This window comes from Cryptomeria japonica, chromosome 2 (genome assembly GCF_030272615.1).
Source record: "Cryptomeria japonica chromosome 2, Sugi_1.0, whole genome shotgun sequence".
In the NCBI taxonomy this organism is placed as follows: domain Eukaryota; kingdom Viridiplantae; phylum Streptophyta; class Pinopsida; order Cupressales; family Cupressaceae; genus Cryptomeria; species Cryptomeria japonica.
Window position 1 is genome coordinate 172,668,761 of NC_081406.1, and position 19,694 is coordinate 172,688,454.

Below are 19,694 nucleotides of genomic sequence, written 5' to 3' on the forward strand. Positions count from 1 at the left end.
TCAGGCTGAAGAGGATAAAGACAACATCAACTCCAGGGCTGGCCATACTAAGAAGGCTCTAAAAAATATCATGAACCATAGTCTCCAGGTCCTCAAAGTCTCATCACTGAACATGAATGCTTTGGTGGATCATCTGGAAAGGAAAAATCAGGAAAAGAAGCTGGTTGTTATTGATGACATTCCAACTTCCAGCACCACCCACCAGACTCCCAAGCACAGAACAAGGTAGAACACTATTGGGATGGAGATCAATACAAAAGATAGACAGCTGAGAGAGGAAAACAACGACCTGAGGGAAGTGGCCAAGGTGATGATGCTCTTGGTTCAAAATGCTGAGGAATCTATTAAATTTTTCAAGTTATTTGTAATGCTGGGTTTGGAGCCAACTTCTTGTTGGCTTCTTGCTGTCTTTTTCTTTGTTGCTGGTTTTTGTGTTGGTGTTTGGAGTTGTTTTGTTTCATCTCTTTAATGCTTATCTTTCGAATTGTATTAGGGTTTCGGGTCCCCTAAAACCTATTTTTACTTAATCAGAAACACCTGTTTCTTCCATATGACGATATTAAAACACAAGACATGTAATAGGATCTCGCATCTTTTTAAAGATGGTGATAAGATTGATAAAGAGGAAGATATTAGAAGAGAAGTTGTCCACTTCTTTAGCAATCTTCTTTCTTCTGAAGAATGATTTGATATGAATGTACAACAAAAACTTATGGAAGTCATTCCCAAAATTTTGAACGCTGATCAGAACAAATTCTTATCGGTTATATTCCTTCCTCAGATGAAGTCAAGAAAGTAGTGTTCTCCATCGAAGGTAATAAAGCCCCTGGCCCAGATGGCTTTCCAATGTTTTTCTTCCATTTTTTTCGGACATTGTTGTTGAGAATATTGTCAACAGGTTTATGGAATTTGTTTGGGTTGAGGAACATTCTTAAGGAAATCAATTCTACTTTTATTTTTCTCATTACTAAAGTCCCTAGAGCGGGTGTTTTGGATGCTTTCATGCCTATTAGCCTTTGTAATTCTTTCTATAAGATAACCTCTAAAGTCTTGAATTCCATATTGTTAGTTGTTCTCCCTCTTTTAATCTCCCCCCAGTAGAGTGGTTTTGTTCCTCATAGGCAAACCCTTGAGTCCACTATATCACCGTACATGAGAATATCCATTCTCTGGAAGTTTCCAAAAAGAAAGGTTTTTTTCTTAAGCTTGATCTATCCAAAGCCTATGATAGAGTGGATTGGTCTTTTCTACTTAATGTTTTGAAGGCTTTTGGATTTTCGGAGAGAGTTCTTCAGCTAATCTAGCAGCTTGTCTCATCATCTTCTACAATTGTTATTTTCAATGGTTCCCCCTCGCATTTTTGTAAGACATCTAGGAGAATTAGACAGGGAGACCCAATTTCCCCAGTTCTTTATTTTGATACCAGACTATCTAGGAAGGTATTTGCAGAAGTTGGTGACTGATGGCAGTCTACAAGGCCTCAAACCTTCCTCTACAACCTTGGTCTATTCTCATAAACAATTCATTGATGATACCATTCTGATGGGGAGTTATTCATTAGGGGAAGCTAGAACCTTTAAGCAAACTCTGGATTTATATGAGAAGGCATCATGCCAAAAAGTAAATTTGAGGAAGAATTCCCTTTTTTTTTTCCAACACTCCAGATGATAGGAAGTTGAGGATCGCCTCCATCCTCAATTTCCCTATCGACATTCTGCTCTCTTCCTATCTTGGTCTCCCTTTGTTCTCTAAGCCTATTGATGCCTTTCAGTGTTCTCTTATTGACATTTTTAATTCGAAACTAGTCTAATGGAAGAGAGACCTACTCAGTCAAGTGGGAAAAATTTAGCTCCTAAAATCATCTCTCTATAATCTACCAGTTTATGCCCTCAGTTTATTTAAAATTCCTTCTAAGTTTGTTGAAATCATAGAGAAGGTTCAGAAAATGTTTCTTATGGTCCGGTGTTGAGGAAAGAAAAATAATTCTACTTATTGCTTGGGAGACCATTTGTAGACCAAAAACATTGAGGGGCCTAGGTAATATCAAAACTTTCAACTTGGATCTCCTTGTGAAATAGATTTGGAGATCTTTTTCTGAGTTAAAGGAGCGGAATTCAATTTGGCATAGTAAATATTTGCATAGTGTGGGCTCTCTAAAATATTTCCTCTAGTCTCACAATCTCTTGTTGGGTTCTTCTTTATGGAATGATGTCATTAAAGCTAGGGAGGTTGTTGTGAGGGGTGCAAGTTGGAAGATTGGGTATGGAAGGAAAACCTTATTTTGAGAAGATATTTGTCTTTTTTAGGAACCTCTCTACATTTTTTCTTGTTTTCTCCCTTTTATGGGGGAACGTAAGGCTAAATTTGTTTAGTTTGTTAGTGATTAATGGAAGGAGGGACAATGGGTTAATCTTAGTCTTGTGAAAGATTCTCTTCAGCCCCTTCTCTTGTCCCTCAATTATATTGTCTTGGTTCCTTCTAGTGTGGAGGATTACTTAATCTGGAGAGTGACTCCCTCTAGGGTTTTTTCTGTCTCCTCTACTATCTCTCTTTTGTCCCAAGCGTCTTCTCCTTCCCCTCTATCGAGGTGAACCCACAATAGTGGGTTACACTTTTTGTCAACTTTGACACTACAATATTCATTTTCAAAAAAAACTTCAAATTCAGACACCAATTACTTCTAAACCGTAAGGAATTTGCAGATGATGTGAACTAGTGATTTGTGTCATTTTGTATGTAGATTCTAAAAATGTTTTTTTGATAAGTTTTGGAATCAATTTGCTTCCATTTTTCTATCTCCCTCAATTTTATTTTAAAAACAACATTTTTAAAGAGTCATACTCACTCTTTATAGCATAACTTTTTTTTATAATAGATATGAATGTGATTCTTTCGAATTTGGTTTTGTAACATCTATATCTAGTGTTTGAAATTGGTTTTGTAACATTATCTTCAATATTTCATATTTTATTTAATATTTGAAGTCAAGTTAACTATAATTTTGACATATGTTCATTTGATATTACATAACTTGTTGTATATGTAACAAAAATCTTTTTTTTGTTGAAAAGAGGACTTCAATACCTAGTGCGTAAATATTTTTCAAAATTTTTTGGGTGACGTTTACTATTTTTCCATAAGCATTGAACAAAGAAGTTCATGTTCGGTGAAAACCCTACATTCATAAGAAATAAAATTATAATATATTAATGAAATTAAATATATTTAAAATTATACTATTTAGAAAGCTTATAATAAGGGCTAAATACTTTAAAAAACAAAACTTCTAAATGAATTCATTTGACCCCCCAAAAGCTAATGTAAAATTGGTTTTTTATCAATATTTGATAGATGCAAAGGAGACTCCATTGCAAGTATGATTTAGAAGTAGAGAGGTTCTATCCAATAAATTTTGATCTAAGAGCCTTTGATCTAACTCTCTTCAATTAATTACTTCAAATGGGACCTCTTAAAGCTTAAATCACTATATTTTCTAAAAAATGTATGATTTTAGCAAAAATTAGGATGTACAAAAAAGTGGGAACCAACATTGTGAGTTCACCCATAGGCTAAGGCATAAGTGAAAAATCTTATTCCTAAAATTAACATCTTCTTTTGGATTTTTCTCTAGAATAAGCTGCTAACTTTGGACAATTTATGTAAAAAAGATATTTCAATGCCAAGTAGATGTTACCTTTTTGGGGTTGAGGCTAAATCCTCCCCTCACATTTTTCTTCATTGCTCCTATGCTAAGGATATTTGGGATCGGGTCCTTAAGATTTGTAATCTCTCTTGGGTCTTCCCTGAGTCTATTCTTTACTTTTACTATTAGTAAATAGCACCCTTGACTAATCAGATTATTCGCTTATTTTGGTATTTTGTGTTCCCTCGTGTGGCATGGGGTATATGGAAATAGAGAAAAAATGGGATTTTCTAGGATGTTTCTCTCTCACCGGATATTATTTTCAAAAAAAATCCAAGGGCCATTAGAGAGAATGTGAATATCTTAGATAATTAGTTTAAGAGGGAGGAGAAGCAAACATGTCAGGACTAATGACTATGAGGTTTCTAAAGAATGGAAATTAAAAACAGATATATCTAAAGCTTCAATGTCTGCTAAAAAACCTAGAGAAGGTGTGTTCTAGAGCTTTCCCCCTAAGGGATGGATTAAAATCAATTTTGGCAGGGCGACCAAAGGAAATCCTGGGTCAATTGGGTGTGCGGGAGTGATTAGAGATGAGAATGGTAGGTTCATTTTAGCAGTGGGATTCTTGTTGGATAACCAAACCAACCACCTTGTTGAAGCCATTGGATCCTATCAGACTTTACTGTTGGCCCATCAAATTAATGGTAAAAAAGTTTGGATTGAAGGAGATTCGAATAATATCACCCAATGTCTTAAGGGGAGAAATAAGGCCTCATGGACTATTCAGATTTGAATTAATTTATCAAAAGAAATAATCTATTCTTTTGATTAATCTTATATTTCCAACAAAGGGGTGAAAGTTAAGGGAAGAATGGCATGGACTTTTGAAGAGAGATTGGAGAATGATATTAGAGTCCTTCTTGGATATGACAAATCACATGGAATATGTGGAGGTATACCATCACATTTCTAATTCCAAAAATGGGAAGCACCATTATTACTATTATGATAGATATTGTGGCGAGCTTAGAGGCGGATTGATTCATTATTTCTCCCACGCTTTCTTGGTCATTTGTGAGCTTGTTGGGTTATTAATATGTCTGTTTATTATGCAAAACCACTTTGTTCTTGATGAATTTGCTTGGATTTATTTCTTCTTTTACACTCTGTTCATGAGGTCCCTTCTTATGTTAAGATGGGAGGAGAGAGGCATCATGTTGAGCCCATTGACTATGAAGGGTTGAAGGCTAACCAGACTATATGGAGAATTTTGGAGAAGGGGAATTTTATGCCCTACATTAAGAAGTTGCATGGATGGGACCCCAAAATTATAAAAAAAATTGCCAAGAGGATGGAATGAAGGTAAAATTAAATTGTTTAGGAGAACAATGGTAGTGGACGAGAACCTAATTGCCGATATCACTGGTCTCCCTACTCAGGGTCTCAAGTTTTACAGAGAGAAAATATTCCAATCCTATGATGAAGAAATTCCCTAAAACTGATAAAGAGAGGAAGTTGTTGGTGAATAAAAACAAAAGTTGTTACAATGTGGATATAATCAAGTCGGTCAGAGGGAGATGTTGAAGATGATGATGGAATATGTCACCCTGGATGGGCGATACTCGACAGTTTTTGGGCATCATTTTGTCCTACTAAATCATTTCATGCACTAGGTTAGGGTTTATTTCCCCTTCTATCTCATACCTTCCCTCAATGCTAGTATTTCTAAGCATAAGGATAACCCTATTGTTAATCCCATTCTTCATGAGGGTTTTCTGGTTTTGATTTATGAGCACTTTAAAGCCAATTTTTCCAAGCCCAATTCCCCCCTCCTTTCCATTTCAGAGGATGTGGAGTCGGAAACCCATAGTTCCAATAATGTTGATTGGAACACGGACATGGAGGACCAATGTTCCATCCCTTCAAAGAAAAAGCAAATCAATACTAAACCTGTCAATCCCTCACATGCTAGGAAGGGAAAGGTTAATGAGTCAGAAATTGTCCTCCCTTCTAGCACTGGAACTAAAGAAGTCAAAAAGAAATCTAAGGGTTGCCCTCTGTCAAAGGGTAAAGATCTCAACTCAAAGGCCCCCTTCATGGATAATACTAACCAAGTTTCCTAGTCTCCCCTGCACTCATTCAGTTCTTGCCTTCCACAGATAAGGATAATATACCTCGTTTTCCACTCCATCTGAACCCAGATTCTCCCATTTTGAATCTAGAGCAGGATTTCCCTAATGATGTTTTAGCCATTGTAAGAAATGGGGCAATCAACTCTTTCTGAATCATGAAGTAGGATTTCTATGAGATAAAGAACCTCAACATATAATAGAGGGCTATCAGCCACAAAATAGAAATGTTGGGTACTAGTGGTGAGAGCTCCCATGGAAAATGGGGCACTAAAGGCAACGAGCTATGGACTGAGGAAGAAAAAATTTCAGTCATTCACCGACCCTCTCTAAAATTGTTGAAGCTTTGGATAATCTAAAAAAAGACTATGAGAACAAGATTGTTGCCTTTGAGAACAAATTTAAAGGCATTAAAGATTCTCTCTTTTCGATCATGTCTCATAACCATAGTGTGATCAAATCCACAACCAAGAATATGAATACCATGGTTACAAATATGGAAAAAGGTTACCAAGGAATTATGGTGGTGGCTGTGGACCTAGAGAAGGAAAAAGGCAATGAAGAGTCATTGGGTCCTAGCAAGAGGACAAGGGCTAAACTGAAGAGGAAGGTGGAAAGACCCCTGTAGGAGATCTAGGACTTCAAAAAAATTTATCAGAATATGAATCAACTTGAGGTAGAGGTCACTGAGACTTTAAAGACTTTGGCTTAATTTTCTTTGGTCCTTGTCTACTTTTTTGCTGGTTTTTTGTTGCCGTTGGGCTGCCTTGTTCTCTATTTATCTCTTTTGGCAGCATTTTGTCTTTTCAGTAATGGTTTTCATGTCTTATCATTGTTTTGACCATTTGTAAAGGGTTTTGGGTCCCTTCAAAACCTGCTTTTACCATAATAAAAAAAATATTAACATATATCTTCAATCAAATAATTGAAAACTACAAAATAATCATCAAATTTACTCAAATTTATAAGTTAACATTTGGCTTTTTTAGAATATTTGATGATCATTTGGTGGTTTTCAATGACAGGATTGAGAATATTTATAGAGATTGCTAATGTTAATATTTGTTAATATTGTAGAAGGGTAAGAAAATAATTAATTTGCATCATTATGAATATAATATATTATAATGTCTTTATTGTTACAACAAACATTGAAATCATAAGTGAAAAAGAATAACTTTGAATTTTAGTAGTAGAAAAATATAAGTATTACAATTTAGATTAAATAAGTAATAATTTTTTTGATAAAGATAAACGGGTTTTACATGGACCTGAAACCAAAAGTTTTACAAAAGTCGGCCATCAGCCAAATAGACATAAACCAATAGCAAAACAAGGGAGCACCCCAAAACAAACATGAAAGCAAAAAAGACACAGACAACAAAACAAAAGCACTCAATTAAGAGAGTGCACCAGCTCCTTGTTCTTCTGGATAATCTTATTGATTTCCTCTAGCTCCTCCATAATGAATCTGGAGGTGCCCTTGTTGTTGCTCCTACTTCTAGTCCTATAACTAGAGCTTGTGGTTTTGGTGTCTCCAACAGTTGTGTCTTCACCTCCAATATCTTTCTCAGGTTCACTGTGAATGGATCTGTACTCCACAACCATGGCATCAAGATCTTTTTGAGCTCCTCTATACTATTATGCATGGCCTCCTTTCTTATATCGACCAGGTTCTTGAGGTTTTTCTTTATCTCCGCCATAGACCGTTCCACCTTTTCAATTCTTTGTTCATGATTGCATTTCATAACCTCAACATCATGGGAGAGCTTCTGGGTCATAATCTTGAGCTCTCAGATTTGCTAGGCTCTGGCGAAGCTGTGAAGATATCTATTATCTCCTTAACCCCCACTTTGAGGGTATCAATTTCTCTCTCCACCCACTTCCAACAACTCTCCTGGCTTCTAGTCGCTTCCATCACCAGGTTCATCAGAGTATCATTCCTCTGTAACCCACTATCCTCTTCTTTACGCATGGTCGCTTGCTTTTCTCTTAGGACATTAATTAGAATGTCCAATTTCATTTCCTAGTCTAAATTCTTCAGACCATGGTCCTTAGCCGCAAGCTTCTTCTTTTTAGAAAGGGACGTGGCCTTAGAAATCAATTTGCTGGTAGATTTGTATTTGCTGGTCGCCCATCTGGGGGGACTCTTACTGCTGAATGTACCAAGGGGGACCATCATCTCACCTTCTTCTATTGGCTTATAATCAGAGCCATCAAAAGGAATGGCACCCCCACTATCATCCAAATCCATTTCCAAGTCAGAGACATCCTGAATATTAGTATGTTGGCCTTTCTCATATAAAGAGGGAACAACTTCAAAGGTCTTAGCATACTCCATGATGAGAACAATAAGCCCTTCATGAAGAATAGGATTATTTGGATTCTCCATATCTTTTTCAAGACTATTCTCTAAAGAGGAGGCCAGATAGAAAGGAATAAAAATGATTTTACCATGCCTAAAATGGTTCAAAATGGTAAAATGGTAGGAAAAGATACTGGCATATCTGCCATCAAGCGTAATATACCTCATGATGAAATTGGCCATGTCCGCCCAGGGAGCCATAAGATATTTCTTGTTGTAGCCACCATCAGCCATTTTGTTAACTCTTGAGCGCTCCTTGTCTTTGTCAAAAAAAATCGCCAAGTCTTCCTCCCCAATTTTCCTTTCTATATAGAACCTTTTGTCATTTATCACTAGACCAGTAACGGTCACCACCAAGGTTTCATTCAGATGGTAATCAGCACCATAAGCCCTCATAACCCCTTTCTTCCACCCATTGAAAAAGGTTTTTGTGAGCAGAGGAGAAGGGCCATGAAGTCTTTCCAAGAAGGGGACAATTCCCTCATTAATGATTTCCTACCACACCTCCTTATTTGTCTTCCATTTCTCAAAAGTAGACGGTTCTTTCCTATTCTTGTCCCCACCCATAATGATTCGGGTCACCAAACAACAAGAAATGGGCCACACCAAAGAAGTCTCCGAACAGTAGCAGGAAATGGGCCACACCAGAAAAGTCTCGGAACAGTAGCAGAAAATGGGCCACACAATTAGACAAAAAATCAAGGCACAAGGGAAGTTTCTAGATTTTCGGTTCGCGAGAAAAAAAAAAAAGGAGTCATTTCTCCAACAACTCAATCAAATCATTATTAAAATTCATTGATTACCGCAAGTAGGTGGAATCATCACAAGCCAAATTGCATAAGTGTTTTGGGAATGAATCCCTACTGCTCCACCATTTAGTCGCCATGTAGCCCACCACCATATTGGCCAGTAGATCCAGCGCTTTGTTGTCTTCCCAAAATACGTGTGAAATTTTGAATTCTTCCAACTCATTTATTATATCTTGGCAATCCTTGATCAGATTAGCAATCGTCCAGCTAGGATCTGTGCACCCATTCAAACAATTGATAGTGTTTAGTGATTCAAACTCCAACCAGACCTTTCTAAAGCCTTCTCTTTTAGCCATGTGTAACCCAATGTGGGCAGTGTTGGCCTCCACAAAGTGGTTGGACTGGGTGCCCACAGGGAGTGCCACCACAGAAACTAGCAAACCCAATTCCTAGCCACTCCCCCGCACCCGGTTGGCCTAGGATTCCCTTTAGCCACTCCATCCATATTGATTTTGATCCATCCCATAGGGGGGATGCCAAAGAACATTTTGCCTGCACTACTTTGTTTTATGTACTAGAATGGCAATACCCCAATCAATTTGCCACCATTTGATAGTTGTCGTGTATGTGAAGTGTACATGTACCTGCAAACACAAAACACTCAATAGATCATTACAAGCATGGTTAGTTAATTTAAATCAAAGAAAGATAAAACCATAACTAAGTGATCTATCTCCTCCTAGTAAATGCGAGTATGAATTTTTCTCTCAGATCTTATTATGAAAATTCCAGTGACCTGACTACACTTAGATGGAGGATTTAAATGATGAAGATGCATGATCTAACAATGATAGAATGATTAAGCTACATGATTTCATGATTATTCTAGAAAATAAGCTACAATGAAGATGCAATTAAGCTAAAATTGAACATGATAACAATGCTTGAAATGATAAACTAGAAGCTAGATGCATATAGTAACAATGCTTGAATGCAAATGAGATGAGTCAGTTGGGATGCAAAAATGACATGAAATTGGGACCCTTTGTGCTCCAAAATGAGGTCTATTTATAGGATTTTCCAAGGGTAGGGGTGATGTGGCAGGAATCAATGGTCAAGATTGATTTGAAGATATCAATGGTTAAATTGGAGGAGGTTGGCAAAGGGGTTGGATTAAAGGGAACATATGTCATCTCTATGGTGACAAGTGTCAAGAGTCTTCTAGAAGAGGTTGGATGAAAGGGAACACTTTGTGACAAGTGTCACAAAGCTTCTAGAAGAGGTTGAATGAAAGGGAACATGGGGGTAGGTAGCATGGGTTAGGTTAGGTGGTTAAAAGTTAGGAGAATTTGAATTTAAAAATTCAAATAATAGGAAAAGGCTAATTAATTTCAACAACTCATGAATTTAATTTTTTTAATTAATTAGTGGATTAGAAGAAATGATTTGCTGGGGAAGAATTAGTTAATTTGAATTAATTAATCAATATTGAAATGAACCTATTAAATAAATCCTTAGATTTATTAATAAGTAGATGAATGGGAGATTTAATCAAATTGTTGATGAATTCAATTAAATTGGGAAGGAGGATTAATTAAATAATTGCTTAATTAATTAATTATCTTCAGACCATTTTTAGGTGTATACATTTTGCCCCTCTTTGAAGCGAGGTGTGATGATGTGTTGATTCAAAGAGTAATCTCATTTTGATGTTGATATTGGTTTGATAGGATGCCCCAGCTCTTGATTGCTAAATTCCGGTATGATGATTCCCCCTCGAGAGATCAATTGAGATAATTGATCTTTGGAGTTTTTGCGAAATTGATATCCCAATAGATTTGATTTGATCTCTGCAACTGTGTTTTGATGAAAATGTGAGTTCTTGTATTATCTTGATTTTTTAGATTGGTAAGATTGATAAATCTTGATCGATTAGATTGATAAGATCGAAATTCAGTCTGGTTTCAGGAAGGATTCATCCTATATAAGATAACGATGATCAAAGTGTCTGGTTTTAGGAAGGATTCATCCTGTATAAGATAAGATCAGAACGTCTGGTTTCAGGAAGGATACATCATGTATAAGACATGAATCAGAATCAGATCATCTGGTTTCAGGAAGGATACATCCTGTATAAGACATGATCAGAATCGATTAGGTTTGATTGATTGATTTGATTTGATAAGGCTGATTAGATAAAGAACTGACAATTTGTTGATATCAAGTTGTAGAAATTTTTGGATATGCTGATGTTGATTCTATTGTGATAGATAGCATAAGATTTGGGCTAGGTCGATAGTATCATGAGAGAGATGAGTCATCATTCTGATTGTGTATACACTTGTGATGATACTTTGATGATTCGTGCAATAGATTTAACCCTAGATAAAAGGAGCATGTAGGATCCCATGCAAGAATGAAATGCAAGCTAAATTGCAAATGAAAATGCAAAGCTACGACCAGACCAGTCACTAGATTATTTCTTTGTTGTCATCATTGAGCTTTTGACATGTGGGAAGTGAGTGCAAACATCGATGGTATAATTAAACCATGATGACCTGAGCACTATTTTCTTGGATTTTGATATAGCAAGTTAACACAAGCATCAAGGTATAATTGAACCAAGATGACCTGAGTGTTGTTTGCATAAAACAGGCAGTATTAATCATTTCAATATGCAAATCAGAAATGTCTTCAATGATACTCTAATGATCATGTCCCGAGACAAATTAATGATTAATTTTCAGACAGCAGACAAGAAAAATATCATGTTCCTTCCTTGTTCCTCTAGTCAATGACATCCTGGAGTCACTCAGAAATCATGATAGCGAAAAGCAATATAGAAAAGTTGAACAATCATGTTACAATCATTATCCAAAAGGATATCATCCACTGAAAAGTGTGTGATGTGCTTAGATTGATTTTGTGATAGTTTTATAATTGATAGCTTGATCTCATGTTCAATGTTGGATGTGTCTCAGTTTTCGCTTGATACGATTTGTCTAACTGTTGTTCTACTTGTTTGGTTAAGCTCAAAATGATCAATAGTTTGCCCCTAACTAGGTGTAGGATTTTTCCCCAAGCCTAGAAACAAAGTCCTTATGATATATCCAATGATTCAAACTGTGGAAAGAAGCCACCTGGGATGTCTTCATATGTACAAAGGCTTTATGATGATCAGCGCTGATGGAAAATGAATGAATGCAAGCGGAAAAAAAGCATGAACTAATAGATGGAAGAGCTAGCAGATAGATAGTGCCTGTTAGCCAGGTTTTCACTGTCTATTTTTGTTGCATTTTTTCTCATATATGATTTTCTTTTCTTTTCTTTTCTTCTTTTTCACTGTTTTTGATTTTTTCTGATTTTTCACTATTTTTTATTTTTCTGATTTTTTCACTGTTTTTTTATTTTTCTGATTTTTCAGACATAGAACTTCTTCAGGTGCATGCTATTGATGGGTTCCTCAAGCTAATCTTTGTCCTGTGTTGACAGTTGATATGCTCCTGATCCAAATACTGTTGTGACCACAAATGGACCTAACCAGTTTGGTTCAAATTTTCCTTTCTTTTCTCGATCTGCCTGGTTGCGTGGATTTTCCTTTAGCACTAGTTCCCCAACTTGAAAGACGCGTGGTTTAACCTTATGAATATAGCTCTGGCACATTCTTTGCTAATATACCTTTAAATGATCAAAGGCATTTTGTCTTCGTTCATGGATCAGTTCTAACTCTTGCAGTCTAGATACTTATTGTTCTTCATCTGGGATGAGACCTTTTAGTGATACACGTAGAGAGGGTATCTCTAATTCGATTGGAAAAATGGCTTCTAATCAAAAAGGTGTGGCACTTGTTGGTGTGTGGATACTAGTACGGTAGGCCCAGAGAGCAGGATTGAGTTGACTATGCCAATCTTTTCTAGCATCGTTCACTATCTTTTAAGGATTTTCATAATAGTTTTGTTAGATGCTTGTGCCTGCCCATTTCCCTATGGATAATATGGTGTGGAGAATCTATGTTGGATTTTGAACTTCTCACATAGCTCTTGTACATCTTGATTCTTGAATGGTCGCCCATTATCAGTGATAATGGTCATTGGTATTCCATAGCGACAGATGTTATAGTTCAAGATAAATGCAGCAATTTGTTTTCATGTCATATTTATGAGAGGTATCACCTCAATCCATTTTGTAAAATATTTTGTAGCGACAAGGATAAATTTGTGACCATTTGATGAAGAAGGAGTTATCTTTCCTACTAGATCAAGACCTCGTTGACAAAAAGGCCAAGATGTTGCTAAAGCATGAAGTTCTTGTGTTGGTGCATGAATCAAATTCTCATGGATCTGACATTGTTTTCATGTTCTCGCTATCTGAAAAGAATCTCGTTCCATAGTCGGCCAATAATAGCCCAAGCATATGAGTTTTTTTGAAAGGGTAAGACCACTTGAATGAGTGCCACAAATGTCATTATAGACTTCATGTAAGGCCTTCTCAGATTCTTCTTCTTCGAGACATCTTAAGAGAGTACCATCTAGACCTCGTTTAAACAGGGTATCCGTGACAAGAGTAAAATGGGAGGATTGGCGAATAAAGTTTCTCTTTTGATTATTTGATAAGTCAGGAGGTAAGATGTTATCGTTTAGGTATGTGTAAGTTTGGCCATAGCAGGAGGAATCATCTCCAATAAGTTGACAGATGGTTTGGGAATCAGGACAATTAAAGGCGGGATGAAACAACTCTTCTACCAGGAATTCATAGCGTTGTTGATTTTCTTGTGTCGGCAAGAGAGAATCAAGTGTAGCCATGGCATCTGCTGCTTTATTATCATTTCTTGGAATCTGTTCAAAAGTTATTTCTACAAAGTATTTCTTCAAATCATCCACCATCCTTTTGTAAGGCATGAGTTTGTCATTTTTTGTTTGATAGTCATCATCGATTTGATTAATGACGAGTTGAGAGTCTCCAAAGACCTGAAGTTGTGTTATGTTCCATTCTATAGCCATTTTGATACCTGTAACCAAAGCTTCATACTTTGCAGTGTTATTGGTGCATGGAAAGCTTAATTTGTATGCTTTTGGGATTGTATGACCTTGTGGTATGATGAATAGAATACCTGCTCCTGATCTGTGTTGTGTTCCATTATTGATGCTTGCTCCTGGACTGATATTTGGGAGATGTATTGTAAGATATGGATCAAACCCTGGAATGTTTGTATATGACCAGGTAAAATTGATTTGCCTCCTTTTGAAGAGTTCCAAATATTTTTGCTTTGCTAGTTCTGATAGAGAGATTGTTGCATGTAGCTTATTTGTGCTAATGATAACTATCGTTGCTGGTTCGATCAGGATAGATGATCTCTCTTGATAAAATTCAGGTAAGGTGTCAAATCTCCCATCTTTCAGCACCTTGAGGAGGTTTTCAATGTTAGATGGGTCCTTTGTTTTTACTTTTTCTCAATCTAGTGTTGCCAATAAATGGTTTTCAGCATTAGACTTGATATTGTTTTCTTGATTTTCACTTTTGCAACTAGGAGATTTAACACCCACTTGACTTGAAGATACGTTAGCGGAATCCCTAGTGAAATTTGTTGTGGGTTTGATTTCATTAAAATATAAGGATATGGCATGGTCATTAGAAAAGGTTCATTGGTGGTATGTCCTTCATTTTCCCAGTCCATAGGTTCAGGAGGGATTAAGGATAAAGGGTCCTCAGGTTGAATTATGCAAAGATATTTGGGGTCATGATAGAGATGAGAGAGCTTTCAATATGTATGTCGATGTCTAGAATGGTACTCTCGTCAGAATGACCTCACATAAGAAACTCCTGATCATCCTCGATTAAGTCCATGTCAACCGAATGTGATTCTGATTCAAGTAGGTTAGTTCCTAATGTTTGTTCTGCATATGCGTGAACTACATCGACTTCTTCATCTTCTTCTTCCCTTTCAATTTCAAGTTGCTCTTGTTTGTTTTTCCATGATAGCAAATATTCTTCGGTCCCTTGGTCTCTTAGCTGCATTTTTTTTCTATGTTTGACAGAATTGATGCAAATGATTGTTCTTTGGATTGTGTGCTTGAATATGTTGCCTCTCTACTATGTGAAACAATGACCTCTTGAGCTGATTTCAAATTACTACAATACTGCAATGGATTTGAGTCTGCTAATATTGTGATTTCTTGTCCATTGTATGGAAATTTCAGGCACTGGTGACATGTTGATGCAGTAGCTTGTATGTCCTGAATCCATGGTCTCCCCAAGAGTATATTGTATGGTAGGTCGAAGTCTAGAACTTGGCATGTTGTGTCCTTCTGCAAAGGTCCCACTCTAAGGGGCAATGTCACCATTCCTTTAGATGAATGATCTTCTTCATTATGTGCTTTGATTTGTTTTCTTTTTCCAGGGATCAACTACATCTTCTGAATAGCGTAGAGCACAGACAAGATTCATAGAGCAAATGTTCAAGATAGCTCCCCCATCTATTAGGAATCCTTTAACAAGCATTCTATGAATGAGGACTTCAATTTGCAAGGGAGCGTTATGGGGCTTTTGCAATGAATCAATGCTTGGATATGAAGGAGATGAGCTTTGAATATGATCCTTTGAAATAGGCTTGATGGGTATATTGTTTGGTGAGGATGCTATGGAAGGTTCTTGCAAGCTTTGAGGAGGTGTAGGAATAGATGCCTTTGGAGTGTCAATTTTCTTATGGGGGGATGAGCCATTGCTAGACATAGGTGTACGATTTTGATCTTCTTTAGCCAAATCCTGTAGGGATATCTTTAAGAGGTGCATAAAAGAGTCACCTTTCTTTTGAGATGTATTTAAATCCTTGTGAGGTTTTAACATAGCTGGGTCTTGATTTTGAACTTGTCTGATTGCTCTGATATTTTGGCTTGTTACTTGTATTTTGCTTTGGTATTCCATGTTGATATGATTTTTAGTTATTTCAAATGTTTATGTTTCCGTTTCATGGGTTTGATTGTCTAAATGTTGTTTTGATAAGTGATCAATTGTCAAGGTAAATATGCTAGAATGATAGGACATGCAAAGATAACTCAAGTGTTTAAAAGTTTTCAAGTTTTTCGATCTTCGGTTTTGGAGTGCAATGATGATGATTTGATAAGAACCAAGTCCAGTAGGAACGATATATCCTATGATGTGGGACAAGATTATTTTGACCAAACATTTCAGTTTCATGATAAAGGATGATTGATCCTGATGAGAAACTATGTTTGAGTGATCGGTTTACCAAAGAGGGTGATAATGCACTTTGAGATGTTTAGATCTTGAACTTGTTAAGGGTGAACACTTTGAAAATCTTAAGGTGTTTATCTTCTAGAGTCTAATTTTGGCGAATGATAACTTGACCAAGCAAACCAAGCAGACAATTTAAGAACAGAATAACAGATAACAGGTGTTTATGATTACTGCAAAATGGTCAAGCAAAATGACAAATCTGAAAAAGTCATGCAAAGCAACAGTTTTGGACTTGTAAACACAGAGACTCATATGACAATAGTTCATGAACCATACTATAAAAGATACAATACTAGACGAGAAACCAAAAATTTCCTTTGAAAAAGAAGAAACTCGTACGACAAAACTTTATAAACCATACAACAAAACAGATATCTCGTACGACAGATCACATAACTCGTACGACAGAGAACAGGATACTGAAAAATATGTTTGTTTTTGTCAAATTTGATTTGTGAATTTTGGTGTTTTGCTTATGTTTTCTAGATTTAGATGTCTGATTTTTTTAATTTGGGGATGAATACACAACAAACACACAATGTGATAAGTGACTCCAAGCATGCTAAACCCTAAGGAAGTTGGCTAAGAATGAAAACCTTTGGTTGCAAGCTTAGGTACACACCCAATAGCTAATCAGAATACGACCGCTGATTCTCACGCAATGTATTCTCAATGTCGTATTATTCAACTCAAAACGCTAATGGGGGCACGATATGGCAAGTTTCTTGGGAGAGTTACTATCTCTCTTGCACAAAGATTATCACCCTTTCAGAGGTGGGTAGCTTCTATTTTAACCGGCACTAGTCAGGGATTTGTTCGGTGTGTCAGGGTATAAACTCAATTAAGAGGTCTCCCACCCTTGAAAACCAAGGTTTGATATACCTGAAGGTACGGAGGAGAGCTATTCCCGATCACTGTCGTTGCTTTTATTTTCATCAAAAACACATTTATTTTATAGTGGGTTGGATTACTTAGCGTTAGCCATTCCCACTTAGGTCGTTCCCCTCTTACCGGCCTTAATGGCTAGGAGTTATTACTCCTTGAGAGGGCAGACCTACTAAAGAAATGCACTAATGAAAGAAAATGATGAGTCTAGCTTTCTGATCACCTAATAAAGGTGAAAGCATACTCGCCTATCATCAAAGACATGAAATACATGATAGTTCATTTCCCTTAGCAAAATTGAAGTGTGCCTAGAAAACTTTAAATGAATACACCAAGTTTAGTTGAATTCATAGGCAACCTACAAAATAAATTCATTACTAATCTTGATTGGTTTTTTGAATTATGTCTTTGACAAGCGTATCTTCATCAATCGTCCTGCAGAAAAGAGTTAGGCTGCTAAAAAACTCACAAACAAATCAGGGTTAGCATTAGTGAAGTTCGGATTAAAATCAAAAAACCCTAACATGCAGTCTGTTAAAAATCACAGAGATAGAGACTCATACAACACAATTTTCCAGTTAGCATGACACAACTTTAGATTTCACACAGGAACCAAAATGTACTCGTACGACTTAGGATTGAGCAGCCAGAAATTCATATGACATGAATTTAGACCTCGTATGATAGGGATAATGAGTTCATACGACATAAGATGAGGTTTCATACCAGACTAAAAGGTAGTTCGTATGAGTTGGAAAATCAACTCGTACGACATTCTGATATTGTCCCAGCAGATATGGATGTTTGTTGAATCTTGAGAGGCCAAAAATGATTATTTCAGCCCCACGGTGGGTGCCAAAATATCATGTATGTGAAGTGTACCTATACCTACAAACACAAAACACTCAATAGATCATTACAAGCATGGTTAATGAATTTAAATCAAAGAAAGATAAAACCATAACTAAGTGATCTATCGCCTCCTAGTAAATGCGAGTATGAATTTTGCTCTTAGATCTTATTATGCAAATTTTAGTGACTTGAATACACTTAGATGGAGGATTTAAATGATGAAGTTGCATGATCTAGCAATGATAGCATGATTAAGCTACATGGTTTCATGATTATTCTAGAAAATAAGCTAGAATGAAGATGCAATTAAGCTAAAATTGAACATGATAACAATGCTTGAAATGATAAACTAGAAGCTAGATGCATATAGTAACAATGCTTGAATGCAAATGAGATGAATCAATCGGGATGCAAAAATGATATGAAATTGGGACCCTTTGTGCTCCAAAATGAGGTCTATTTATAGGATTTTCCAAGGATAGGGGTGATGTGGCAGAAATCAACGGTCAAGATTGATTTGAAGATATCAATGGTTAAATTGGAGGAGGTTGGCAAAGGGGTTGGATTAAAGGGAACATATGTCATCTCTATGGTGACAAGTGTCAAGAGGCTTCTAGAAGAGGTTGGATGAAAGGGAACACTTAGTGACAAGTGTCACAAAGCCTCTAGAAGAGGTTGAATGAAAGGGAACATGGGGGTAGGTAGAATGGTTTAGGTTAGGTGGTTAAAAGTTAGAAGAATTTGAATTTAAAAATTCAAATAATAGGAAAAGGCTAATTAATTTCAACAACTCATGAATTTGATTTTTTTAATTAATTAGTGGATTAGAAGAAATGATTTACTGGGGAAGAATTAGTTAATTTGAATTAATTAATCAATATTGAAATGAACCTATTAAATAAATCCTTAGATTTATTAATAAGTAGATGAATGGGAGATTTAATCAAATTGTTGATGAATTCAATTAAATTGGGAAGGAGGATTAATTAAATAATTGCTTATTTAATTAATTATCTTCAGACCATTTTTAGGTGTATACAATAGTATCCCATTCCTCTTGGAGATTAGGGAGGGGATGGTCATTCTTTCTACTGGGGTAGGAGTGCATAAAATTATCCTTGGTAGAATTACGAATTCTAATAGCCACAACAAGCACAGAAGATTCCAAATCTCTAAAGACTCTATTATTTCTTTCTTTCCAAATACCCCAAGCAATATAAGGAAGAGACAAATTCTAGAGAACTCCCAAATCCTGATTGTCAAAGGGGCACTTCCACTCAAACCATAACCTTTGAACAAAATCAGGGAAGACCTAATTAGTGTTCTAGATATCAAGGAAGAAATTCCAGATATCCCTGACAAAAGAGCAGTGAAGCAGTAGATGATCAGCATTTTCCTCCACTTCTTTGCAAAGGAAGAATCTATTAGTAAGAGGAAGACTTCTTTTGCAAAGATTGTCAATGGTAGAGATCTTACCCTGCATAAACAACCAGAAAAAAATGGTAATTTTTGGAATTAAGAGCTTATTCCAGTTACCCACCCAGAAGGCAGGGGGAAAGTTTCTGGACATGAACTTATAAGCATCGGCAACCTTGAATTTTCCAAAAGAGGATAAATTCCAGAACACTTCATCCTCCACATGAGATCGAGGGATGTGTATACAATTCAACCAAGGTTTCATAGGTATCAAAGCATTATCCACATAATTAAGATCTAACCAGGCTCCATCTCTGATATAATCAGCCACCCAGGAGCCAATTTTTCTAAGACATAAATCTTTGAAAGGAGAAGCCCAAACAGAATCCGATAGGGGG